This window comes from Temnothorax nylanderi, unplaced genomic scaffold (assembly GCF_030848795.1).
Source record: "Temnothorax nylanderi isolate EJ_2023f unplaced genomic scaffold, tnyl_v1.0 TNYL_tig0891_pilon, whole genome shotgun sequence".
NCBI classification, from domain to species: domain Eukaryota; kingdom Metazoa; phylum Arthropoda; class Insecta; order Hymenoptera; family Formicidae; genus Temnothorax; species Temnothorax nylanderi.
In genome coordinates this window covers 11,331-37,918 of record NW_027249953.1, presented here as the reverse complement: position 1 = coordinate 37,918, position 26,588 = coordinate 11,331, and the positions used below count along the sequence as shown (strand labels likewise).

At 48.7% G+C, this 26,588-nt stretch overlaps 1 pseudogene; it reads right to left on the bottom strand.

The window, feature by feature from the left end:
* Positions 1–1,231: 1,231 nt before the first annotated feature.
* Positions 1,232–25,903, bottom strand: LOC139785814 (uncharacterized; annotated as a pseudogene).
* Positions 25,904–26,588: the final 685 nt, after the last annotated feature.

Sequence of the window (26,588 nt, the reverse complement as noted above, 5' to 3'; positions counted from 1 at the left end):
ACATAAAAAAACATTTAAAATGCGCACAAATGTTAAATTGCCGTTCTCCTAAAATGTAATATCGAAATTAATATACAGGGTGAGGCACTCGAAGTTTTACTAAATCAAAACACTGCAACTTTTAAAGGAATATATATTTTGGTCTTCAAGAAGCAAAATATAATTGAGAAATGAATATATTTTCCTGATTTAAAGCTATTGCTCGATGTGGCCACCTTTAGCTTTAATGACGGCGTTGAAAATGTTCCGCATTTTATTTCATCCGACTTGTTACCACCGTACTCCTGAGATATAAACCCGATGGACTAGTCTGTATGGGGAATTTTGGAAGCCAAGATATATATATATATATATATGCACCAAAAAATGCAAGACCATTGATGGGCTGAAGGCAGCTTTCCGCCGAGAATGGAAAGCTATTGCCTGACCCTGTATATACTCTTATACACAAATAATATTCTACTAAACATGTGCATATTAAAACATTGTAAGAATGAAACAATGCTTTGATATCAACTCATTATAGATCGCTCTCCGGGCGAACGAACATACGGAGGTGGCTACCTTGATTACAATACTTTATTATGCATTATAGCAACTACAATATAATATCGCGACGTGTCCGAAACTGTATTGACAGTACTACCATCACTATCACTTTCGTCTGTCATGCTACCCCAAAACGGCATCCTGTAACCTTTTGCACAGACTTCATTCAAAGTAATATGTGAAACATCCCAGATAGCAAAATGTGTTCGTTCTGAGTACATATTGTACTCACGTTTATTAAAAACATGATGGCAAAAATAGACACAGATGCGGGCTCATATGTTGCTCACAATGCAGACATGTTATGAAATCTATAAACGTTTACAAAATAGTGACATAATGAACACATGAATGTTCAATGAAATACTGCATATTGTGTGCATATAAAGCTCAAGAAACGACAACAATTTTAAATATTTCATGCTTAATAAAATTATTTAAAAACATGTAAATAAATAAGTAAGACGTATCCAACAATTTATCAAAAATTGCTTCGCAGATCTCTGCACTATGTGATACCAGAGATATCACTTAAGTGATATCACTTAAGCTGATCTGCAGCAAAGAACATTGTAATTAGGCTTCTCACAAGCTCGCCTCTTATACTAGCGCGTGATGATTTTTGATTACGAGAAAGTGACGCGTGATATAGCCGCGTCGCGGCAGCGATGGAAGTCGGTACTAGCGCTCGCGGTAATTGTTGTAAAATTATTTCCACCAGGGTCAGCATGTGATTATCATAAGTTGGCTAAGTAACGTCAATATCTGAGCTCATATATTTCCTCATATACATGTTAACTTGTACTCATGATGTGTATCATCACAATATGATCACAAGACATACATCACATTTCGGTCAATATCAGAAGATCATGACGTGATGAAATCTGATCATCAGGCATTGCTATCTGGGATCGTCTGCTAACGCTGCACACTTGTATATCTGAAGATGTGATGATGATATGCCAACATTATAAAAATTATCAACCTCCAAAAACTTCTTGACATTTAAACGATAAGAGTTGCCGTCCTTGAAAATGTCTGAAATGATGCAAATACACCCATCTTTTAGGATGCAACAATTATCGCGCAAATTTGTACTAAATAAGAAATTATTAAATGCTATTTTGCGATATTGAATACGATTACCATTATTATACGGAATAAATACACGAACACATGTTTCGTCTTTATGACTTTCAGCACTTCCATGTGTTTGTAACTCTTTCATCCTATTAAACATTTGTTGAAGAGGTTGATTAGCCTTTCTGCAAAACTTTCTAAAAATTGACATGTTGCTTTCATAAGGGAAAGCTGAAAATGTATCTAAAGCGCCGAAACGTCTAACATCATCAGTCAAATGAAGAAGTCCGTGGACATTATAAGAATTAAATCTAGCACCATATAGATGTGGACAATGCAGAACAAATTTCTGAAGAGCACGTTCTGCGAAACATAAGTACTGTTCTCGTGGAGACGTGGACGCTAATATTCTTATAGCTGTATGTAAAAATAAGAAATGTTTATATACTATAGTAGCTATGTAACAGGTACTCCGAGCTCGGGCCGGCCGCGGGGGGTGAGGGGCGCGGGGGAATCGGGCGAGGGGGGGGGGGCGCGCCTGACCAATCACCGACCGGCCTTTCCGTACTACTTTTCTATAACGGAAAGGTAAGACGGTGATTGGTCAGGCGCGCCCCCCCTCGCCCGATTCCCCCGCGCCCCTCACCCCCCGCGACCGGCCAGAGGTTAGAAGTATTACCGACCGCGCGCGGAAATCGCGCGTCCTCCCGCGTCGGTCGTCGCGCGCAAACTGATTCTCCTGTTCACCCGATTCGTACGTTTCATGATTATTTTTCAGCGCGCGTCCAAACTCGTTCGAGGTCGCTCTCGTCATTTCCTCCTTCTATTTTTTTTCGGAGGATGCGGCGAGCGGTTGTCGTTTTTCCGGGAAAGAGCGTCTACTCTCTTCGTTCACCCGATTCGCACGTTTCGCGATTATTTTTCAACGCGCGTTCGAAATCGTTCGAGGTCGCTCTCGTCATTTCCTCCTTTTTATTCTTTTCGAAGGATGCGGCGAGCGGTTGTCGTTTTTCCAGGAAAGAGTGTATCCCGTAGGTACATCCTCCGTTTGAGATAAGGAACGAGTATAAATTGAACAGGCGCGCGACAGCGCGGTACAGTTGTTTTTTTAAAAATGAGGTATGAGTGACGAGTACGTAGACCTTTGCAAAGATTGGATCTGGTCGAAAAGATACGGGAAACCGATCGTGAAAGTTAGCGAACCGCTCAGGAGGGGTGGGGATCCGCAGTGCGTCGACGTAACGAGATATCTGATCCGTCGCGAAATCGGAATCGCCGATCGCCGATCGCACCGTATGTATCTCTATAATGAAATAATTAAAGAAAGAACAACTATACGCGACGGTAATCGCAATTATATTGATTGGGACGCGTGGAATGCGTTTTGGAGCATTTTCTATAAGCGACGGCGTTTTCTTTCATATTGATTTTGATGCGTATTGGAACTTTTGGTAACATTAGCGATGCGTACTCGCGAATGAACGATCGCCGTTATTACTCGTCCGAGGAATCGGACGGCGAACTGCGCTGTTACGAGCCCATGCCCAAGTTCTCGACCGATTCGGACGACGAATCGGCGAGAGTCGACGCGTCGTTGCCGTCAAACGTATGCGCGTCGGTGGTGAAGGAGGACGCGCGATGGAATCTGGCGACTCATCATCTGCGAAGGGAGACCGGGGCGCGAACTGCGCGCGAGCGAGCGTGGATAGAGACGGCAATGGCAAACTCCGTTAGGGCGAAGGATTATATGCGTTGCCTACCGCTCGAGTATTATCTTTACTATCAGACGGTGGACGGAGGAGAGAAGATACGTAGGATTCAGACCTACAAGTCTCGTCGTCTTTTCAAACGAGTGAAATTTAGTGTTCCCGAGGGTGGAAGACCCTTCTGGATGGGATGTGGGAAGAGTGCGACGAGTTGCTCGCCGCGGATGTCCGCGACGCGGACGGGTACCGCGCGTGGGGACGACGATGCGACGAGTGTCTCCGGCTCTTGCGGGAGAGTTGTCGAGTCAGACAATCTGGGGGGCGAGGAAACACGGGAGCCGTGAACGCTCTGGTGGCTCGAATAGCGCGATTGGAAGGTTCGAGGGAGGATCTGCGCCGACGATTCGAACGCGTCGTAGGTGCCGGTTTGGACGGTGGGGGCGGTGGTAGCAGCAGCGGCGTTAGCAGAGGATTTTCGTGGGTCGAGATCGATGCGGCGTTCCGAAGTCGCGTACTCACCGGCGCTGTGACGAATTCTACGTATATCGAACCAGCGCGATTTCTCGAGGATGCGAAGGGCACCGTGCTCGAAAAAGTGCAGGATAATTTGACCAGATACTCGTGTCTGAAGGTCAATGTCATATTCAATGGAGAATTCGTAGCGGATGTTAAGACCGATGTGAAGAGTATCTCTACGCGGAACGAACAGCTCCTCCTAGGGTCCGATCTGGGCGAGTGGTACGACAGGCACGTGCGCGACGCGATTCTAGCGGCGTTGGACGAATTTCAGGAACGCGACAGCGGATGGGCGTTGTCGCGAATACTGAACTTAACGGTGAACGTTAACAAGTGCAATCCCATGCGCGTGGGATGTTGGATGGAGATACCGCGAGGTATAAAACTTAAACAAGCGGTGGTCAACGTGCGGTCGAAGAACGACACGTGTTTCGCGCGTGCGGTGGTCGCTGCTCTGTATCCCGTCGAGCGGAACGCGGACCGATGCGGCTCGTATCCCGATTACGCGACGGTGCTGAATCTCGATGGGATCAATCTTCCCATAGATCTGAAAAAGATCGGAAAGTTCGAACGTCAGAACGACGTATCGATCAATGTATTTACAACTCGGGAAGGAATTGAAAAAAAAGCTAAGTTCGGACGGGGCGCCGATGACAACGCGATCGTGCCTCTGCGGTTGACCGACGATAAGAGGCATAGACACGTAAATCTTTTGTATCTGCGCGATACGCTACGCGGCGTCAACAGGGGCCATTTCGCCTGGATAAAGAATCTGTCGCGATTGGTGAATTCACAATTGACCGCGAAACGGTGTGTGAAGCACGTTTGCGATCGGTAAGTAAAAAAAAAACCTGAGGAATAAGGAAACGACGAGGTATTATTTTTTATATATACTAAACACATAGTAATTACACACATTATTTCGCAGATGTCTACACTATTTCTATACGCGCGAAAAGTTGGCCGCTCACAGCGTCGACTGCGGCCGAATGAACGACTGCGCCATCGTTCTTCCGAACGAGGACGATAAGTGGCTGTCGTTCGACAATTACGACAGAAAGGAGCGACTTCCCTTCGTGGTGTACGCGGATCTGGAGTGTCTTCTCGAACAACGGGAGAGGGAGAATGTCGAAGAGGCCGCGAGAACGGAAAGATACGCTTATCAACGTCACGTACCGTTCAGCCTGGGCTACTATCTGTGCTGCACCTACGACGATACCGTATCTACGTACAAATATCGTCGCGGCGAGGATTGCGTTTCATGGTTCGTGAACGAGCTTCGCGTTCTCGCACATCGCGTTAAGACTAAATTCTCCACCAATATATCGATGGTAGAACTTACGGAGAACGAGAAACGCGAGTTTTGGCTCGCGACGCATTGTCACGTGTGTGGAAAAGCGTTCCAACCGGAGGACAAGCGCGTGCGAGATCACTGTCATCTAACCGGACGCTACAGAGGTCCGGCGCATTCTCGTTGCAATCTGAATTACAGAAATGTGTACGTGATTCCCGTGTTCTTCCACAATCTGTCGGGTTACGACGCGCACTTTATCGTCGAGAAAATCGCGAACGATTTCGAGGGTGGAGTCGAGCTCCTACCGCTTACGAAGGAAAGCTACATATCGTTCGCGAAGACCGTTAAGGAGACGCAGACGGACGGGAGATGGGATCGGTACGTGAAGCTTCGATTCGTGGACTCGTACAAATTTTTAGCCGCGAGTATCGAAACTCTGGCTTCCTATCTGGACAAGGACAAGCTGAGAATAACACGTTCGGAGTACGCGGATTTGAGCACGGAGGATCTCGATCTGCTCACTCGCAAGGGAGTGTTTCCGTACGAGTACGTCGACAGCGTGGACAAACTGCGGGAGACCGAACTTCCACCGCGCGAGGTCTTTTACAGCTCCCTGACCGACGAGACCGCGAGCGAGAGCGACTACGAGCACGCGACGAGGGTCTGGCGACGTTTTCGCGTGCGAGATCTCGGCGAGTACAGCGATCTGTATCTCAAGACCGACGTGCTTCTTCTGGCGGATATCTTTGAAAATTTTCGAGACACGTGTGTGGCGAGTTACGGGCTGGATCCCGCGCATTATTATACGTTGCCGGGGTACACGTGGGACGCCATGCTGAGATACACCGGCGTGCGTTTCGAGCTACTCACCGACATCGACATGGTGCTGTTCGTGGAACGCGGAATACGCGGCGGCCTCAGTCAATGTTCGCTCAGGTACGCGCGAGCTAACAACAGGCACGTACCGACGTACGACTCGTCCCAGCCCACTACGTATCTCATGTATTACGACGTGAACAATCTGTACGGTTGGGCTATGAGCGAATCGCTACCGTACGCGAATTTCCAGTGGCTCGACGACCCTGAGAATTTCGACGTGACGACCGTGCCGGCGGACAGCGATATCGGTTACATTTTGGAGGTGGATCTCGAGTATCCGCCGAACCTGCACGACGTCCACGCGGACCTGCCGCTGTGCCCGACGCGCGATAAACCGCCTGGTAAGCGGCAGGAGAAACTGCTCGCTACTCTCTACGACAAATCGCGCTATGTGACGCACTATCAAAACCTGCAGCAATGTCTGCGACTCGGTTTGCGTTTGACGCGCGTTCGTCGCGTTCTGCGATTCACCCAGTCACCGTGGCTTCGCGGCTACATCGAGCTGAACACTACGCTTAGGACGCGCGCGAGCAACGAGTTCGAACGGAATATGTACAAACTGATGAACAATGCCGTCTTCGGCAAGACGATGGAGAACGTGCGCGATCACGTGGACGTGCGTCTGGTGACGCGATGGGACGGGAGATATGGCGCGGAGGCGATGATCGCTAAGCCGAACTTTCACAGTAGAAGCGTCTTCTCGGAGAATCTAGTCGCGATCGAGCTGCGAAGGCTCGAGGTAAAATTCAACAAGCCGGTCTACGTGGGTATGTGTATTCTCGAGATATCCAAGACGCGTCTCTACGAGTTTCACTACGACTACATGGTGCCGCTCTATCGCGACCGGTGTCGAATTGCTTACACGGATACCGATAGTCTGATCTATTCGTTGGAGTGCGAAGACGCGTACGATCGTATGAGACGCGACATAGACAGATTCGACACGAGCGATTACGCGGAGAATAACGCGCACGGTATGCCGCGCGTCAACAAGAAGGTGCCCGGTTTGATGAAGGACGAGAACAATGGCGCGATCATGACGGAGTTCGTGGGCCTCAGAGCGAAGATGTACACTTACAAGGTACTCGGACGCGACGACACCAAGAGAATAAAGGGCGTTAAAAGAAACGTAGTCGCGAAGAGGATCACGTTCGAGGATTACGTGGCGTGCCTGCGAAACGCGCGCGAGCTGAAGACGCGCCAGTCGTGCATACGCTCGACGTTGCACGAAGTTTACACCGTGTCGGAGCAAAAACTAGCTCTCAGTCCGCACGACGACAAGCGATACGTGACGTTGAACAGCGAGGAAACGCTTCCGTGGGGACATTACGGAATACCGTTGTAAAAAAAGAAACAATATCATAGGCTTCCTAAAAATTGTTTTATCGTAAAGTCAATAGCACGTAAGAAACAAACCGATGAATGTGTAAACTTTTATTAATAAAGTACACGTTGCGTGTGTCTACGAATGTCTAACTATTTTTTGTTACAATACAGATGCCTTATCTATCCACGAATTGTGCGAACTGTCCATTCCTAGCCACTTCACGTACACTCGATTGCCCCGCTTACGCAGGACTTTTTCCACGAGATAGACGTCGGGATCGGAGACGCGTAGCAACTCGTGTTCGTAGAATCCTCCGGCTATCGCTTCTCCGCGAATGTCTTTCAACAGGTGCGTAACGGGATTGGTCCTTTGTACTTTAGCTATGCGAAAGATCTCGGTGGTCCAATTGGGAGTGTAACCCTTTTCGAAAATCGTTTTGAATTTGCTCACGCGCACCGGATCGTCGACTCGAAATCTCGCCGGCGCGGCGATCTTCGCGCGACTGTACACCGTGCGCAGCAATTTTTCAGCAACGGTGGGCGTCACATCCGTCGGACGCATTCCGATCGTTCTGTGTCTGCGACGATTGTAATTCGACAAGAGGCGCGGCAGCGAGTCTATCCATCTGTACGATCCCTGGAGCGTGAAGAGCTTCCACATGTCGTTTTTCAACGTGCGATTGAATCTCTCCACCACCGACGCTTTCATCACCGAATACGTGGAGTAGTGATTCACCTTGTGGGCGTCGAAGATTTTGCGCGCGTCGGCGTTGTAGAATTCCTTTCCTTTGTCCGTTTGCAGATTCCTAGGGTATCGCGCGTCCTCGCGAAAGATCTTTCGGAGAGCCGTCGCGACCTCCTTTCCGCTCTTAGTCTTGAGCGGGATCGCCCAGGCGTACTTGCTCAACACATCGATGACCGTCAGAATGTAATTGTGACCCGCGTTTTCGCGCGAATACGGACGCATCTCGACCACGTCAGCCTGCCACAGGTCGTCGTAACCGCGCACCACGACGCGGCGGCGAGGAAAGTTTTTTCGCGCCGGCGCGTGCAATTCTTCCACGAGTCTACGTTTTTCCACGCTCATTCTCCTTAAGAATTTTTAAAACAGTCTTAATTGCGATGATTTCAACCTCGTGCTTATCCAGGGTATTTTTCACAGTTTCGAAATGATCTTTAAATTCTTTTTTCGCTTCTCTCAAAGCTGTCTTTTTATGCTCCGCGATCGCTCCTTCGACGAAGCTCCTGTTCGTCGCGTCGGTGCCTATCTCCGGCGCGGCTACTCCTCGTATCTTGCGTTCCCTCGCCTCGTAAGAGCCCTGATTCAAACGGAGCGCGTCGTTCTTCAGAGTCGCGATTCCACCTCTCAATTCCTCGAGCGCGTTGTTATTCTTGATTTCTTCGATCACGACGCTCTTGAGCTGCCCAATCGCGCCCTCTACGTAGCTTCTGTTCGTCGCGTCGGTGCCGATCTCCGGCGCGGCTACTCCTCGTATCTTGCGTTTCCCCGCGTCGTAGGAATTCTCATTCAAACGGAGCGCGTCGTTCTTCAACGCCGCGATTCCACTTCTCAATTCTTCGATCGCGCTGTTCTTCTTGATCTCTTCGATTACGACGCTCCTGAGCCGCTCGATCGCGCCATCTACGTAGGTCTTGTTCGCCGCGTCGGTGTCGATTTCTGGCGCGGCTACGTGCCGTATCTTGCGCTGATTCGCTTCATAATAGTTTAAACGAATGAGGAGCGTTGCGTTCCTCACCGCCAATATCTCATTTCTCAAATTTCTTTTCGCGTTGTTCTCCACCGCCGCTATCCTGCCTTTCAATTCTTCGGTGGCGCTTTTCTTCGATCGTTCGATCGCGCGCTCGACGTAACTCCTGTTCGTCGCGTCGGTGTCGATTTCCGGCGCGGCTACTCTTCGTATCTTGCGCTCCTTCGCGTCGTAGGAATCCTCGCTCATAAAGAGCGCGTTGTTGCGCGTGTAATTACGCAGGGATTCGATCGACGAGCGTAATCTCACCGTGGACGCACCGTTGATTCCGTCACCGTTGCCCCGATTTGTCAGAGACATGCCGAATTTGTTCACGGACATCGCGCTGACGGGCGCGCGATTCGTACTGCCGTCGCGATCGACGCGACCGATCAATTTATGACGAAACCGGCCTCGCGAAGTTCCTCGATTATCGACAGGATTTCGTTGTCGTGAGCGTCGTTGCCGGCCCGACGAGAGGCGTCTAGCAGTCGAAGTCGATCGACCAGCTCGTTGGGATCGTCCCAGTGAACGTAATCGATCGCGTTGTTGGTCAGTCGCATGTCCGACGGTAGTCCGGCACCCTTCGTGGTTCCAACTTTGCTAGACGGGTGTACGAGCGGCGCTATTATTTTCGTGTACTTGTGTCCCCTGTTACCCTTGACAGGCATGCCAGCGCTGCGACCGCGTTTGTGAGCGTTGGTAACGAAAAGTATACTCCTGTACGTTCGTTTGTCCTTCTCCGTGTAGACGCGAGCGTTGGGAATTCGCATGAAAATCAACTCGTACAGACCGCGCGTGCCCTTGTACCGTACACCATCGATGATCACGGAGTCATCCGGGGCTACGTCAAATCGCTTGTTACCCAGCATCGTGCCGTGCTCGCCGAGATACACTCCGTAGACGTGGTCGATCTCCTTTTTACTGTCACCGCTCAGAAGAGCGCCCACGTACTCCCGCCCTAACGGTCCTAGTTGGCTATTCAGAGCGTCGCGACCTTCCGTCGTGCTCAAAGACTCCCTGACGGACGTCTCCAGCGCGGGGGGTGGAGTCGTAGTCTCCGAGACGATCTCGTGTTCTCTGGGTAAAAACCGGACCGAATCGGCGTGGATCGGCGTAGAGCTCGCGATAGTCGTCGCGGGAGCCGAACTCAGCCGTGCTGGACGCGACTCTCTTTTTTCCGCGGTCGTTGTTGTCCTGATTGGTGTGAATACGTCGTCATCCTCCCTGTAATCGCGCTCCAGGTCGGCGCCAGCATCGTCGTCGTCGTCGTTCTCGCTGTCCTTCTTCGCTCTTTTCGTCGCTTTCATTTTTCTCGCGAACGTAAAGTTACCACCATCGTCGTCGTCGTCAATTTTGTCCGACACTTTACTCTTACGTTCCACGTCATCGGCGAGCCGTTTCAGAGGTTTGACGATAGGCTCGTACCTCTTTTCCAGAGCGATCTCGCTCTCCATTTTTCCAGCTCTGAGAGCGGCGTATTTTCTGCGAATCGATGCGCGCGTTTTGGCTATCTCTCGCACGGTCCTCTCTCCCACGACCGCGCTCATACTCGCGTCGTTCGGCGAGGTGCACTGATCGGCTCTACAGCACGGCGAAGTCGTGGAACCCCCGTCTGTACCGTCCGCCTCGCAACGCGCTGTCCTTGTCTATCACGGCAAAACCGTAGGTGCGTCGCCAACACTCGCGACAGAAGGCGCGAAACTCGTCGTACGACATATCGATGTTCACGTGATCGTCGTACACGTGTCGCAGATTGGTGCCGTCCTGCCTGAACAGGATCAACAGATTTGCGTTATCGCGCACGAGATGTTTCGGTATTTTAGCGTACGTCTGACAAAGATAGAAGCAATCGATATTCGAATGTCGACCCATAGAAAAGTACTCTCTCATTCGGTCCTGCTTGTCGCAGGCCACGTCGTCGAAGACGAAGACCGAGTCGGGAAGCGCCTCGTCGGGTGGAATGACGTCGCGATTATCGGAAAATGCGCGATAGCTGATCTCGTCCATAGGCTCGAACAATCGTTCGAGGTATCGATACTTCGGTTGTTGCAGAGATTTCGAGTACACGTATACGTTCTCGAAACGAAGACCGTGCGGTTGTTCCAACAGACTCAGTAGAACGTTCGTCTTACCGCAATTCGAGGGACCGCAAATGATGCAACGTACGACGTTCGGCAGGAGAGGACCGTGCCTGCGCGATTCTCCGTTTCCTCTCTCGCCCGCGCCTGACCTCGCCAGCGTTTTGCGATCCAGATTCGAGACTCCTATCGTCACCGACTGTCGCACGAATCGCATTTTGCCCTCTCTCGGTCTTTTCCGCGAGCGCGCGCTAGCTCGATTCGTTCGCGATGAGCTCCTCGATCGCCGGAAAGGGTGAGGGAAGCGCGGACGTTTCGTTTCGTTTCGTTGCGCGTGCGCAAACGCCTCGCGCGCGGGTATAAATAGCGCGAGCGTGACGCCGTATTCGTATAAAAATTAGTCTAAAAGCAACCATTCGTTCGCGCGCATCGGTGATCGAGATGTTTCCCATACTGACGGAGAGGCACGATATTCTCAATCTAACGGCCGAGGATCTGGAATTCGTTCCGAAGATCGTTCTGTTGCGCAATTTTGAGAAATACGTGCACCTGCTGTGGGACCGTTTGCCGGAACATATAAAAAAGGATCCCGAGACGCAGAGATATCGCCCGTGTATGGAACATTACAATCGTCCGTGGCAGCGAACACACATAGACGGTCCACCGCCGCTCATCAAGGACTGCTACGTATGCAATAGCGTGCTCGCTATGAACGGTGAGTCATCGACTTCCCGTTCGAAGTAAGAAGAAATAAATCCTCCCACAACCGCGACCGAATGCGCGGCGCCGGTCTACTCAATCGCGCGATAAACGCTCTTCCCTTCGAGCTGCACATACCCGGCTATCAATTTTGTGGACCCGGTACGCGTCTAGCGAAAAGACTAGCGCGCGGTGAAGAAGGCATCAATCCGTTGGACGCGGCGTGTCGAGAGCACGACGTCGCGTATTCGCGAAGCGGCGAGCTCGCCGAGCGACACGTCGCCGATCGACAGCTCGCCGAGAGGGCGCGCGAGCGCGTCACCGCGAAGGATTCCACGGCTGGTGAGAGACTCGCCGCGGCGGCTGTATGGGCGGCTATGAAGGCGAAGACGAAACTGGGCATGGGTATGGAACGCAAAAGGAAAACGAGGAAAGGAATGGGATTGAGGAGAAACACGAAGACAAGAAGGAAGAGCGAGAGAAAGAAGCGGAGAATACTTCCGACAGCGAAACGCGGCGGCTTCTTGCCTTTTCTACCGATGCTGGGCGCGCTTGGTTCCTTGATCGGTGGCGCGGCTGGCGTGGCCAAAGCGGTGAGCGCCGGCAAAGCGGCGCAGCGACAACTCGACGAATTGCAGCGACACAATCGCGCGATGGAGGGTCGCGGGTTGTACCTCGCGCCGTATAAGAAGCGCGGGGGTGGCGCGAGGAGAGTCGTTGAAAAAAAAAATTTCGCGGAAGAAGCCGACGTTAGTGCATCTACCTCCGTACGGCGTCACGACGAACGAGCAGCTCGATCGATCGGCGCGTCGCCTACGCATACCGTTCTTCCGTGGGGTGTTTATGCGCGACGCTCTGCCAACGAGGGTGCGACGTGCGGAGTGCGGCATCGTGAATCTCGACGACGCGGTGGGTCCGGGCACGCATTGGGTCGCTTACGCGAAAAAAGGGAACGTTGTGATTTACTTCGACGCGTTTGGAAATCTCCGTCCGCCGAGGGAGCTCGCGCGATATCTCGGCGAGAGCGCGATCGTGACGTACAATCGTCGCGCGTTTCAGACATTCGATCAGAGAATCTGTGGACAGCTGTGCCTGCGATTTCTTCGCGAGATCGATTGGGGGAGTGGTGGACGATTCTCCCGCGATGTCGCTGACGCTCACGTTGACCGGAACCAGCAGCGTTCTCACGGTGAGTCACTTTCCCGCTTTGGATCTGAGCGATGGCGAATATGAGCTGGGTTTAGCGACTTTTGAGACGTACAATTCGATACCGAACGTTACGTCCGCGAACAATCGCTTCTACTTCGGCGAGGACGACCGGAGAATCGTCGTTCCGGAAGGATCGTACGAGCTGCGAGCCGTGAACAGATATCTGCGCGCCGCTCTTCTTTATCGCGAACGTCGCGCGCGTGAGAGAGAAAAAATTAAAGAGAAAGGAGGAAAACTGCAGACCGATGACGCTGGACGGGTAAAAGATAAAAACCGAACGGAGAAGGACGACGGTTATCACATATACGAGGACGAAGACGACGATGACGATGACGGTTATGGTATATACGAGGACGACGATGAGAACGACGACGATGACGGCGGTGATAGAACGATACTCGCTCTTCGCGCCAACGAGAATACCATGAGGAGTGAGATAAAGTGCGCCTACAGAGTGAATTTTACAAAACCAAACAACATCGGTTCTCTTTTGGGTTTCTCGCGCGATCGTATCCTAAAACCGAACAAATGGTACGTTTCCGACGGACCCGTTGACGTCATGAGCGTGAACATAATTCGCATCGAATGCAGCATCACCACGGGAGCGTACAGCAACGGACGGTCGGTGCACGCGATACACGAATTCGCGCCGAAAGTTCCACCGGGATATAAACTGTCGGAGACTCCGACGCAGATCATTTACCTCCCGATCGTCGCGCGAAACGTCACCGATATCACGGTGCGAGTCGTGGATCAGAAAGATCGCTTGATCGACTTTCGCGGTGAGGAGATAACGATTAGACTGCACATACGTCGTCGTCGCAGTTAGTGTGTGTGTGTGATACCTCCACGACCTGAAGAAAAAAGAGCGAGAGGAGGGATGCTCGTTCTGAACGGATCTAGCGCGAATTGTGCGAACGAGCGAGCTAGCCCGTTCTACGACGAGATCGGAAGCGTGGGGAAGAGAAGAGGTGGAGGAGGAAGGAGAGCCGTTCTCAGCAACGCCAACGTCAGGTTCCTACGATCGTTGGGTCTCGCCGTGAGAAACGCGTCGCCGCCGCGTCGTTTCCACATCGAAAGAAAAGGTTATGGCCGACATCCTGAATATCGGCGGTGAGCCGATTTTCGACGAGCGCATCGTTGGAATCGAGACTCACACGTATAACCCATACGTCAACACGACGTTTGGGCACAACGACGAGATACGAATACCCATACAGCAGCAGGATCTTTATACGCTGCCGTGCGACAGTTTCCTGTACATTGAGGGGCGACTCTACGACGACGGCGCGACGACGGAGGAGCAATACGCGAAATTAGTTAACAACTGCGTCGCGTTTATGTTCGACGAAATTCGATACGAACTCGACGGAGTGGAGATCGACCGGTGTAGAAACGTCGGAATAACCAGCACGATAAAGAACTACGTGTCGCTAACCGTCGAACGAGCCAGAAGATTGCAGAACGCCGGATGGAGTTATCCAACAAACGAATCGAATCTGAACAGCGCATCCCATCAATTCAACTTTTGCGTACCTTTGAACAATCTGTTGGGTTTCTGCGAGGACTATAAACGCGTGGTGATAAATGCGCGACACGAGCTTATCCTGATACGCGCTCGTAACGACGTCAACTGCGTCGTAGATCCGAAAAAAACCGTGCCGAGAGATCCAACCAAGGATCCTAAAATTACGTTGCTGAAGGTGCAATGGCGTATGCCTCACGTGGCGTTAAACGACGTGACTAAGTTATCGTTGTTGCGAACGTTGGAGAGCGGACGATTTCTGAGCGCGGGTTTTCGCTCTTGGGACCTGTACGAATTTCCCCTGCTGCAGAACACAACCAAGCATTCGTGGGCCGTGAAAGCCGCGCCACAATTGGAGAAGCCGCGATACGTCATATTCGCGCTGCAGACCGGACGGCGAAACGAATTCACGGAGGACGCCTCGAGGTTCGATCATTGCGCGCTCGCCAACGTAAAATTGTATCTCAACTCGGAATTCTATCCCTACGACGACGTGAACGCGGATTTCGAAAGCGACAAGTTCGCCGTGCTGTACGAGATGTACGCGAAATTTCGAGGAGCGTACTACGGGGACAGTCGCGACGACGCGCTCTTTTCCCCGCGCGAATTCGCGCGGGTAGCTCCACTCGTGGTAATTGATTGTTCCCGTCAAAACGATTCGGTGAAGAGCGCCACCGTGGACGTGCGCATCGAATTCGAAAACAAGGAAAACGTTCCGCCGAAAACCACCGCCTTTTGTCTCATCGTTCACGATCGCGTCATCGAGTACAGTCCGCTGACCAACGTGGTGCGCAAAATTATCTAACGGAAAAATGTGGTTGTAGAATATCGCATCCCGGAAGCGAGGGATATATAAATTCGAGGATCCTTCCATTGTTCTTCAGACTCTGTTAAGAACGAGCAGTTTAAGCACATCCTTAAACGAACATTATTACATATTTCTTTCCAACGCGCTGACTTAATGGCCACAGCAGCAAGAACGACGACGACGATCTTCGTCGACCTACAGGGATTCGTAGTGGGTGACAGATTCGTCGCGAAGGAGGTGGCCGTGCTGCGAAGCGAGACGCGCGTACTGACGCATCACGTGTTTCGCGCGCCGATGAATTGGGATCTGCTGACGAGCGCCGAGAAGGCAAGGGCCGGCTGGCTGATGGCGAACCATCACGGCCTCCGTTGGGAGGATGGGGACACAGACTATCGCCTAGCGAAGACCATTATTCGACGCGCGGTGCGCGACAACCTGGAAGAAACGTGGGAGAGAGAAGAGACGCCCGGCGCGCGAATCTATGTAAAAGGTCTCGAGAAGAAGAGGTGGCTGGAGGAGATTCTCGGCGACGTCGACGCGACGATCGGGGCCATCGACGCCGAGTACGACGACATCGATCGGTTGGAGATTCTTCGCGCCGATCGCGCGTTTCGCTGCGGACGTCATCAACGGTGCTGCGCGATGGAGAACGTGATGAAGTTGCGCGACTGGTGGATCGAGCGACGCGAATGTCTCTCCAACATCGACGTGACGAAGTTGCGCGACTGGTGGATCGAGCGACGCGAATGTCTCTCCAACATCGACTCCACAGATTAAATGTAAAAAAACATATTACTCGTATGACATAATTGCATTTTTAATGTATTGCTCATTTTTAAATTGTATTACTTATTTTTATTGTATTAATCATTTTTTTATTCCATATGTATCCGTCTATCTATATTGTATTTACTCATTTTTTACACCATCATGTATATTCTTCTATCCATATTGTATTAAATAATAAACTGATATAAAATCAACGAACAATGCGATATTCCTTTTCTTCACATACCTATACCCCGTATTCTATGTATATATTATAAGCTGTCGGTACGTAAAAATGGTTGGGCGCGGGAGCGCGATAATGCCGAGTGCGTAAAAATGGCCGGTCGCGGAAACGCGATATTTTCAACGAGATAAACAGAGAGAAACGAGAGCGCGAAACGGGAGAGAACGATAGCGTCGAACGCGAGACGGGTGGGAGCGATAGCGCGATACGGAAACGAACGAGAAGCCGAGACGCTCCAGCGCGAGGCGTGGATACGAGCGCGAGTGAGCGATAACGCCATACGAGCGCGAGTGAGCGATAACGCCAAGCGTGTGATTGGATGGGGTAGGGAGCGGTAAAGGAAACACGATATCAATAACAGAAGCGTACACCGCAAAACATATCCTTCTTATATAAAAGAAAAGGACACTTCTATTTTATAACGGAATATACAATGTTAAAACGGATTTCTTTCGTATCCATTTTATTTAAGTGTGACTGACGCTATTCTTAACGTGACACTTTATATATAATATATATTTTAAAATCCTTTAAGACTGGTAGTGATTATTGTTAAGACAAACGTTATAACGAATAATGTAAAAGGACATGGTCATTGGTTGCAGTTTTAATGCGGACCAAAAATAACATAACTATGGTGGAGGTTATTCTTTATAATATTATTATTTTTCATATTGTACATATTTTTTCATATATTTGTAAATATTTATTAAAATTTATTTTTTTTTGTTTTTACACTTTTTTATTTACTTTTGGGAGGGCCAACCCTCAGGGACGTCGTCGTCGTCGATGTTGATCACTCTATTATCCTCTCGATTTTCCACACGATTCCCCTCGTCGTCATCGTCTCTCTCTCTCTCGCGACCGCACCGTCCCGCCGGTCCCGCACCTGGCTCCTCGATCGGTGAAGCCAGTCGCGCAACATCGCGATGCATCCCACGAACTTTGGTAACGAACAATCGTATTTGGTTGCGCGACTTCTTCATTAGGGAGGCGATGATGGCTCTACACAAAATATGAATATAATAAATATAAATATAAATATAAATATAAATATAAACATGAAGATCGGTGAAGCCAGTCGCGCAACATCGCGATGCATCCCACGAACTTTGGTAACGAACAATCGTATTTGGTTGCGCGACTTCTTCATTAGGGAGGCGATGATGGCTCTACACAAAATATGAATATAATAAATATAAATATAAATATAAATATAAACATGATAAGCATTGCAGCTACGGCGGAAATTTCGCGTTCTAGTGTATTTATCAGATTTATTCATTTTCTTTTATTACAAAATATGAATATAATAATATAAATATAAATATAAATATAAACATGAAGATCGGTGAAGCCAGTCGCGCAACATCGCGATGCATCCCACGAACTTTGGTAACGAACAATCGTATTTGGTTGCGCGACTTCTTCATTAGGGAGGCGATGATGGCTCTACACAAAATATGAATATAATAAATATAAATATAAATATAAATATAAACATGAATATAAATATAAACACTGTCATGTAATTATGTTTAATAAATCTACTTACGTTCGCTCCAGCATTACGGAGTCCTCGTCAATGCGAACAGTTAATTGTATGCAGGCGGGAACTTTTTCCGTGATATTTCTTAAACGCAGCTGCAGCTGCCGCACCGAATCGGAATACTCGTCCACCGTTCTCGCCAGAGACGTGGTGTGGATTTGCAATAAATCGACGAGACTTTTTATGTCATTTAGTTTTTCCATCGTCTTTGTTTCACTACGTTTAAAAGAGATTGTTCGTGTTAAAACTGTGGATAGACTACACCCAAGTCTAGTCTCGAGTTCTTTATATACCGAGAAAATGTGACAAAAGAAGGATATTGTGGTAAAAAAATACTAAGAATAGCATTTTTACATCGAGGAAAAGAATGCATCGAGGAAAAGAATGCATCTTATCAAACCGACTCATCCGCCGGAATCGTCGACGCAGTTTTTCCATCCCGAAACCCCCACCACGACACCTATCCACGTCGAGGAAATGCGACAAATGTAGGATATTGCGGTAAAAAATGTAATAAGAATAGCATTTTCGCATCGTGGAAAAAATGCATCTTATCAAACCGACTCATTCGTTGAAATCTTCGACGCGCAATTTTTTCCACCCGAAACCCCCACCACCACACCTATCCGCGCCGAGGAAATGCGACAAAAGCGCAATTTTTTCCACCCGAGACCCCGCCGCCACCTATCCGCGCTATCGCTAACGAGCGTCCTCGCGTAAACATTCACATCCGGAACGCTCATCGCGATCGCGCTCAAACCGCAACGCACCGTCATCGCAGTTCTACCGTCTCTCTCTCGCTCTCGACGATGTGGCTCACACGCGTCATCGCGTTAACCGCGTGTTTTATCGCCGTGAGGTGCATCAATCCCACGGACGAGAATTACACACTCGCATTCGATTATCTGCAGAAATACGGATATCTGACCGAAGATGTGGACGCGGTTCCGGCTCAGAGACGAAACGACGTTCTTCGCAAAGCCGTCGAAGATTTTCAGAAATACTACGATTTACCCGGCGACGGAACGCCTAACAACGAAACGCTACAAATGATGAGTAAACCGCGATGCGGTTTTCGAGATATCCTGAAGCACGGAACGAGAGCGAGTTTATCCAAATGGCCAAAGACGCACCTGACGTGGGATTTTTTCGTAGCCACCGAGAACGAGTTAAACACGGCGCGGGCCGCGTTCGACCTGTGGTCGCAGCATTCAGCATTGACGTTCGAACGCTCCGAAACGAATCCTGACATTATAATATCTTGGCGACGCCTACGTCACAGTAACACGAATGTCAAGGCAAACGGACCACATTGCTCGGCCAAATTCGACGGTCCCGGTAACGTGCTCGCCCACGCGTCTCTCCCGACGGACGAAGCGGGATTCGTCTCCGAGGTGCACATCGACGGGGACGAGCCGTGGCACATTCACGTCAGTAAAAATCCCTCTGATAAGTTCTCCCTACAATTCACGCTGACGCACGAGATCGGTCACTCTCTCGGATTGTTGCACAATAAGCGCCCGACTTCGGTGATGTTCGCGTACTCGCCCGTCAAGCAGTATCCGGTCAAGCTCGACAATTTCGACATTATGGACATTCAACGTTTGTACGGTGAAAAACTGGCAAACGAGCCCTCGCAGACGCCGGCGCCACCGCCGCCGCAGCCACCGCAGCCATCGCCGGACCTGTGCAGCATTGATCGCGTAAACGTGATATTGATTTTGGAAAATCGAATGTACATCTCGTACAAGCGTTACGTTTGGTCGATCGATCTGGACGGTAGGACGTACAACGGACCGTTAGCCCTTTCAAATCACATGAGCTTTCTTCAGAACAATTACACACGCATAGCCGCCGCCTATCAATCCCCGTCCGGTGATCTCATGGTGTTCGTAAATAATTTGGTATACAGGGTTCAATATCCTGAATTTAGTCTGAGACCAGATTGGCCGAAGACCTTGCAACAACTCGGCTTTCCTGAAAAAACGATAATCAACGGAGCGGTAAACACCTACAGAGGACGTTCCTTCGTGGTGTTTAACGGTAACTCGGTAGCCGAAATAGACGAATGTGCGAAGAGAGTTGTCAGATTTACACCTCTCGAAACGACGTTTCCCGGAATACCGACCGGTGTGACGTCGATCATCCGATACGTCGACGGCAATCTGTACTTCACCACTCGGACGCAGTTCTACAAATTCAACGAATTTACGAAGGCCGTCACAGCGGCTGGTAAATTCGATCTACGGATGCTGAATATCGTCTGCCCTAAGGCCGAACTGTTGCAACAGTTGCGCGATCTCCTCGATCGAATCGTACGCCTCAATGATTTAACGTCACCGGCGAGCGATTCGTACGATGATGACGACGACGGCGGCGTTCGGCTTTCCGATCGCCGTATCCGCCGAAGGAAGTAGAGAACTGCGCAAATTCCCACACCACACCGCACATCGCGCGATATATAGTAAGAACTTTTCTACTTATACCGATGTGTCCCCCCAAAGCATCAGTATCGCATCGTCAGCCGAATACGACGCGTCGGATAAAAAATCAGAAACGAACGATACTACAGCGCGTGCGAAATGTTCTCGACGCTGACCGATCGACCCGCGCCGAAGGGTTTTTCCCCTCGCGAGACGGATTCGGAGATGAACGACGACTGCAAGATACGAAGAATCGATTTGACGGACGATCTTCTTCATCGGGAGTCGCGTTCCAGCTCTCATCCCCCCACCGACATGCCCATTGACGTGCCTGCGGTGCGCGTCCTAACGACGCGTTATCTGCTGACGACGACTGGCTACAAATACTTAGCCTTAGGTATCACGATTAAGTCACCGTGGTACAGTATACCCACGCCTTCGTACGTGGATATCGCCCTGGGAGACAAACAAGGCAGGGAAGTCTCTCTGACGCTCGATATGTGGAAAGGACTGGTCGAGCGCAAACGCGACGTATTATCGTGTATGCGATCCACCCCCGTCGACGGAACCCGCCCCCCCTCACCGATAACAATCGGAGACATGACGCTGCGATTCGGAATGATCAACAACCTGCCGATCCTGCGTATTGAGCTACCCAACGCGGCTCGTGTGGCGATGTCGCTCAAAACCGTGCTCACGCTGTACGATCTCCGATTTTGCGTCAATCGCATCCTCTCGGCGCTGAACGCGGCGACCGAGGAAATCGACGCGAAGTATTCGCGCTATCGGGAGATAGCCGCCAACGCTATCAAGACTGGCACTTCAGCTAAAAATGCGATACTGAAGAGCGAATTCTTCGATCCTAACAACATCGTCGACTGTGAAATTACCGCGCTCTGTTTCCGATCATAATGTCGCGACGCGTGTCTGCAAATGTATATTCATACGCGCAAAATAATGTGAGCGCACGTCGACATACGTATAATTTTAGTTTTTCAAAATAAAAAAATTCATGTCTCATCTGTGTGTTCTCTGTCTTTCTTTTTCCTTTTTTCATCATCTCTACGCGATCCCGCGCTCCCCAGATCCCCCGACTCCGCTAGCTCCACAATCGCCGCGATCGCGTCATCCGCGATACGGGATGAAACGACCTTCGAACCGAGGAAAAACAACAACGAAGAAAGGTAATCGGGACCCGCGAAATGAACGACCTTGAACGCATTTTCGTGGAACGTCTCTCGAGGAGCGACCTTGAACAAGTTCGAACGCGTTCAAACGCGTTCAAACGCGTTCGATCTCCTTCTCCGCGCGCGGTCGATAACGCGCGACGCTCATATTTTCCCAAGAGAATCAGTTAGCGCGCGACGACCGACGCGGGAGGACGCGCGATTTCCGCGCGCGGTCGGTAATACTTCTAACCTCTGGCCGGTCGCGGGGGGTGAGGGGCGCGGGGGAATCGGGCGAGGGGGGAGCGCGCCTGACCAATCACCGTCTTGCCTTTCCGTTATAGAAAAGTAGTACGGAAAGGCCGGTCGGTGATTGGTCAGGCGCGCCCCCCCCCTCGCCCGATTCCCCCGCGCCCCTCACCCCCCGCGGCCGGCCCGAGCTCGGAGTACCTGTTACATAGCTACTTACTATGTCATCTAATAAACCGTATAATATAGCTGGACCGGTATACAGCAGAAACTGACGTAGCTCCGTGGCTTTATATTTAGAATATAATTCGAGGGATCTGGGACGCCTTGCGAAGTCTGAAGGACAATACTCTTGTAGACTTTGTATTCTTGTATTTATAATTGTAATAATTCTTTTAGACAATTTTGTCTCGCGTGAAAACTTTCCTTGTACCCACGCTTGAAACAGTTTCTTCATAACACCTATGTTCACTAGGTGCATAGATTCGAATGGTACCTGTGATACCATTCCCATGGGTAATAGTGAAAGTGGACTTATACCGTCTTTGTGGTGAGAGTCATCGACACGTTTGATATATTCATCATCCGTTCGAGGAGGATGGTTAATACCATTAAAGACAAAATGATTAGTATCAATACGTGTTCCTGATACTTTACATTTAGAACATGGATGCTCAGCCATATGGCCACGATGATGTAATATAAAGGCGCGAGCTGGCGCGTCTGCTATGAAACATCTAAGCCTTAATGGCACTCTTTGGCCAAGGAAAATCTATTCCGCCCTTCGACATAATTCGTCGTACGTCTTCAACAAATTTTTCAAAAAATATATTGGGACTGTTTGGTTTGTGTGGACCTTTGTAAATACCCACAACTATTAGTGGTGCTTTTTCTACATTGACAATTCGGCACTGAATAGGCCAAATATGAATGATACTTTGTTTGTCTAAATTACATCCATCTGTACTAAAATCTAAGACTACCTCGTTAACTGATGTACATAATATATCAGACAGACTATCAACAATTGCGATTTCCAAATCAAAATGCAAATATTCCCCTGGTGGTACTGTGTATATATCAAGACAACGGCGCGGTGTGTTGAGAAGTGTCCTAACGTCTTTCGGCAAATATGAGAAGCATGGATGTTTCCTTAGAAGAAACAACAATCTGTTTCCTTGGACATGTGTAATATTGTTATCAACGAAACAAGATGCCAACTGGTCACGAAACGATACTTCTTGCAAACAATGTGTATATGAAGAGACATCACTTTCATCGCTTTCGTCACATATATCATTAACATCGGACATAGACGAAGAAGACACATCAGTAGCCTCTTTTGTGTTGTCTATATTTTCACTGCAAGTCAAATTATTGAAAGTATTATTGGAAGCAATACTTTCTTGAGGTGCAATAGATGAGTTAAATGTATGCACATCATTCCTAGTACCGATAGTATGATTGGACGCACATAGTATACGAATATTGGTTCTGTATTCCGATCTAATCCTTCGTTTTTGTCGTTCAGACATTGTGTGCAGCGTCTTTCGACTAACTGAGGTTTTTAGATATCTTTCCATATTATTAAAAAAACTTATAAATACAATAGCAATAGATTACAGGTACAAATTTTGATCGTTGACTTGCAGGAACGCAAGTACAACCTAAAAACGTTTGTCTTTTGTACAAGGACGCTCGCTGGCTCTATCCTACGCGGGCTCTCCCGACTGGCCCACTCGCGTTTCTCTCTCGGAAGTTCCCCCCGTTTTTCGTTGTTTAAAAATTTCATTCCTCTATTTGTATTATGAGTGAGATCATAACGAGGGAAGAACGAGATAACCAGAGCTAGTTGCCCGTAGAATTGAAACTAGGTTGTAAGCTGTGCGAATGTCGCAACGAAATACGATTACGTAGCACGCAAGTATAGCGCGCAAGCGGAACAACGAGCTTAGACCATCGTTAAATCAGGCGAAAGTTTTCATTGAACTAATGTAAAACATTTTTATCGAGCGAGACACGATAAGCATCGGTTAGGTTAGGTTAGGTGAGGCTACGATTACTGAAGTTACTGAAGCGCTTGAAAGCGACTCTTCGCTGTACAAATAAGTCTAAATTAAATTTACGCAAAGTAGCAAATCCCTTCGAGCCTAGAGAGTCACTTTATAAAACTAGATGCGATTATTCTTCTCTTATAATAATCTCAATGCGAACCTAACTTCTGCGTAAAACGGCTCGTGTTATCGCCGGATTTAACGAAATTACGGACATCGGTAATGCGGCGGTAAATTGTCAAATTATGCTTCCTCGTGGCATCGATAAACGGACTAAAACTAAATGGCCGTTTAATCCTTTAAGCCCTAATACCGTCCATAGCGCAACGGCGCGAGAGATTTTGCTGCGACGTTATATAAAAGCTGAGTATATTAGAAATTTCTCATCTTAATTATTTAGCGTTTACGTTTGCGTTACGGGACAACGAGAATAATTCTGGGCTCGAAGGATTAAAGTGTCCTTATCGCAATTGGCCTAGCTTTGGTATGACATAAACGTGGATACTTAATACATCATGAGCTGAAATTAACACGATGGACTTCGTAAAGTAATGTCTGCGGGAATATAGTATTCTCCGGATGTATCGTAAGTTAATTATAATATTGTTTCTATAGTTTTAATCGCGTGTGTGTTCACGACAACTTTGCAAAACTGGGGAAAAATATATATATGTACGTCAACTATTTTCGTCATAAAATTAAACGATTGATTACATCCATTGACTGTATGGCGAAACGGATAATAATTATATTATTACGACATCTTCTACTACGTTGCAAGTACTATTTATCTTGATAATTATGAATGAAAGTGTCTTTCTCACCAAATCCACCAGAAAAAAAGTACCGCTCTGCCCCGCGAAGCGAGATATTAACACTTAAAGTTGACGACTATCTTGATTTCGTGGTACTGCTAACTGCTTCATCTGATGATGTTACATGCCGTATCGGCTTTCTTACATTTCTTTTCCATCGTTTGTTTGCTCTGAAAAAGATTAGATATATCGTCATTTAACAGGTAAAGCGTTTTCTATGTCCATTATGTATTTTGTTACATACATTATATATTATACGTTCGGAACATATCCGTACATGAAAATACCAGCAGTCAGTTGGAAGCAAAAATTTGATTCGTCCTGTATCTGAAACATAAAGAAAGTGAACGAGTTAAACAACCGTTTGCTCACGTTCGAAGAGCATTGTGCTTTTCTGTGTTCTCGCGATACAAAGAATCGTATGCACATTATTATTGCAGTATCATATTATGGTACGTATAACATTAATGTGGAAACTTGTGTTATTTCGAGATGGTCATTGCGACCATGTACATAAAGGCTGCGAATATTCCAATATTCACTGCAAGTACTGAAAATCTGTAGCATACGTGATGTAAACCATAGATTTTCAATACTCGCAGTGAATATCGGAATATTCGCAGCCTTTATGTGGATAGTCGCAATGACCATCTCGAAATAACATAAGTTTCCACATTAATGTTATACGTACCATAATATGATACTGCAATAATAATGTGGATACGATTCTTCGTTTGTATCGGGAGAACACTGAAAAGCACGGAACGCGACCAAAAAAGATAAATGCTAATCTAACCTGCGTGTTTCAGATATATGACGAGTTGTTTTCCTACATGGTAATGCCAGAGTTGCGGTAAGCGAGGGTGTGCACGCCGTGTTATGCCTCTCCGTGCGACGTCGACGTCGGGCCGTCAATGTCGACGAGTGTCGAACTTCGTGAAACTCTCGGAGAAACGGTAATCCCGGCGAGGGAATAACAATCGCTCCACGTTGCTCTCACGCCCCCCTCACGTGTACACCCACGTGTAATTATAAAGGAAAGTGGCTTTCTCACCAAATCGACCAAAAAAGTGTCGCTCTGCCCTGCGAAGCGAGATATTAACGCGCAGTTATAAAGTTGACGAGACGTAGCGACTGGTAGTGAGCGACTGGTAGCGACCACGAATGGGCACGTTCAGCAGACACAACTGTTGAGTTCGTCAACACATTGCGTTGATTAGTTGGTTCTAAAAGTAAAAGCCAATCACGTTCGACTGCTACTGAGCGGCTTGGTCTGCTAAACGCGACCAATGGCACGAATATGCCTCGCTGCCTGTGCTGCCACATGCGAGTGTGCGCCAGTACGGAGCATGCGCATGTGACCGCGAGGCATATTCGTATTTTGTGGTCGCTACCAGTCGCTACGTCTCGTCAACTTTATAACTGTTAATATATCTCGCTTCGCGGGGCAGAGCGACACTTTTTTTTTGGTCGATTTGGTGAGAAAGCCACTTTCCTTTATAATTACACGTGGAAATACACGTGGGAGGCGTGGGAGCAACGTGGAGCGATTAGTTATTCCCTCGCCGGAATTACCGTTTCTCCGAGAGTTTCACGAAGTTCGACACTCGTTGACATTGACGGCTCGACGACGTCGACGTCGCACGGAGAGGCATAACACGGCGTGCACACCCTCGCTTACCGCAGCTCTGGCATTTCCATGTAGGAAAACGACTCGTCACATATCTGAAACACACAGGTTAGATTAGCATTTATCTTTTTTGGCTGCGTTCCGATATTCACTGCAAGTACTGAAAATCTATAACATACGTGATGTAAACTATAATATATAGATTTTCAGTACTCGCAGTGAATATTTGCAGCCTTTATGTACATGGTCGCAATGACCATCTCGAAA